Below are 2629 nucleotides of genomic sequence, written 5' to 3'. Positions count from 1 at the left end.
AGCTATATCTATACCTGTATCTGTCTCTACCTCTACTTCTACCTTAATCTCTGTCTTCAGCAATCGCTCTCTCTTTCTCTTTCATTTCTATCATCTATATATTGATCTCTATCTAGATCATCTCTATATATATCTATCTCCATGTTTTTATGTATCTATATATACACACACCTTTCAAAAAGTTCAACTTCAGTGCCTATTAATTCACGTGGAGGTCATAGGAACATAGATTTAGAGCTAGGAAGGATTTCAAAGGTGATACATGTATTTCAATACCCTCAACTGACAGATGTGGAAAGGAGCCCATAGAAGGTAAGTGACACATGGAAGATCACCCAGGTGGTAGTCTATTCAAGGACTGACCCCAGATGCCCTGAATTCAAATGTGATCATTCCTATCAACCAAACTGCCACCCTTTACCATGGTGCCACCATACCAACAGAACACAAATACTTCTGATGATGGTACAAACTAATGCTCCTATCAGAAGGGATATAGAATTGCTAAGGAGCTGAAATCATGTTGGATAAGAAACTGAAGAACTTATATTTTGCACACAAACACATGCACACAGACAAACATGCATACAAACACAAACACATCGTGGATATGTATTCATCATTATTGTCATTAAGATGAGTGCTGTAGAAAAGGGCAAATTTGGGAAGTGAAGAGTTGGTTAAAAAAAACTGGCATGTGATAATGGAATTTTAATTTCTGTATCAGAGCTTAAAGTATTGGTATGATGGGCTCTTGACCAGAGTTGGAATGCACCAAGCAAGTGCTGGTTAAACTAAATGTGTATGTAGTTGTGTTTAGCACAGTGTCTGGAACCACAGAAGGAGCTTAATAAGTACTGGTTGACTTACTGACTGACTAATCCAAAGGACTTTTAACTGAAAAGGAAGGAGATGGGATAAAATTGCCTAAATCTACCATGTTAGATAACAGAGGAAAAAAGTAAGGAATTAAACCCATGGTCCTTATTGTTTATAAACAAGTGCACAAAGCTTATGCAATAAACAATAAGCAAAGTAGGCAATATAATCTAATGAAAAGAGAAAAATTTTGCCCCTAGTTATTACTGTGATTTCTTGGGATGGAACCTATGACTGATGAATGACACTGGAAAATAAATGCTCTATTGAAAAGGAACAAGATTGGGGGTTACATGGGTGCTTTGGAGTTGAGGCTGTTTTCAGGGGAGGGTGGGGAGCCTCATGTAAGGGAGTAACAAGGAGGGAGCCTCTTCCCTCTTTTATCTGTTAGGAGGAGGTGGTCGCTACAATAACCCAGGGAAGCTTTATAGTAAACCAAAGTCAGTGTTTCAAATGAGTCATTTAAGCTGAGCATACCACAGGTGGAAGATAGCACCACCTGTGTCTTCAGCCTAGGTGGACAGAAGTGATTAGGGAAGTAGCCAGGAAGATTCCATGTATCTAGTAGGTTACTTGGATAGGAATGCATAGATGGAGGATTTAAGCAGATCCTATAGGAAAGTGCTTCTGAGGCATAACCCGGGATCTCTTCAAAGAGATTCCCATGAATCTTTGCATCGTATACATGGCAGACAATACCATCTCTATCTCCCTTGCTGAGTTTTTAATTAATTGGTGGCACACCCAAGCACTTATGGCCATTGCATCCAAGAATGGAGTTCGGTGTGGTTGGCTATTCTCATGATCAGGGGAAAACAGGCACCAGCACTTGTCTTACACTTGGATCTCATTTGATTTTCATCAATTGTCCTTTCTTAGTAGCACCTCAGTTTTTTATCCTTTTTCTTTTTTTTTTTGTTTATGTGATGGTGAATTTATTTTTTTTCGAATGCTTTATTAACTTCTGATTTACATCATTCATTTCTACCAGATTTTGAGTTATAAATTTTCTCCCCGTTTTTTCCTTATCAACTGCCCCAAAATAGCAGTCCCACAGGATATCCCCTCCTCCAATCTGTTCCCTCCCATATTTTCTCCCATACCCCTTTTGACATTTCCAGTGGATCTCTATGCCCCAGTGCCTGTATATCTATCTTATTTTCCAATTACATGTAAAATAGTATTAATAATATATATATATATTTATTTGAATATTTTATTTTAAAACTTTAAATTCCAGATTCATTCCATTCCTGCCTTGTCATCCACCCTTTCTGGGAAGATAAGCAGTTCAGTATAGGTTGTACATGTATGGCTAATGCAAAACAATAACATAGTAGATATATTGTAAAAGACTGACTATATTTCCCTCCTTCCTATCCCACCTCCCACTTGTTCTATTCTCTGCTTTGATCCCATACCTTTTTAAAAGTGTGTGCTCCCAACATCCCTCCCCCCCAGCCTGCCCTCCCTTCCATCATCTCCCCTCCCATCCCCTTCCCCCCTACTCTCCTAGAGGGTGAGATACCCTATTTAGTGTGTATTTGATTCTCTCCTCAAACCAAATTCAATGGGAATAAGGTTGACCCATTCCCTTTTGCTTTCCTATTCTTCCCCTCCATTGTAACCATTTTCCCTCTCCTCTTCTATATGAGATAGTTTACCCCAATCTCTCTCTCCCCATCTCCTCTCATTATATTCCTCTCTCACCTCTTAATTTCACCTTTTAAGTATCATCCCTTCCTGTTAA

Source organism: Petaurus breviceps, unplaced genomic scaffold (genome assembly GCF_028583685.1).
Source record: "Petaurus breviceps papuanus isolate PSGF00001 unplaced genomic scaffold, PetGlider_PUasm1.0 47, whole genome shotgun sequence".
Taxonomy (NCBI): domain Eukaryota; kingdom Metazoa; phylum Chordata; class Mammalia; order Diprotodontia; family Petauridae; genus Petaurus; species Petaurus breviceps.
Note: the sequence above shows the minus strand (reverse complement) of the source record.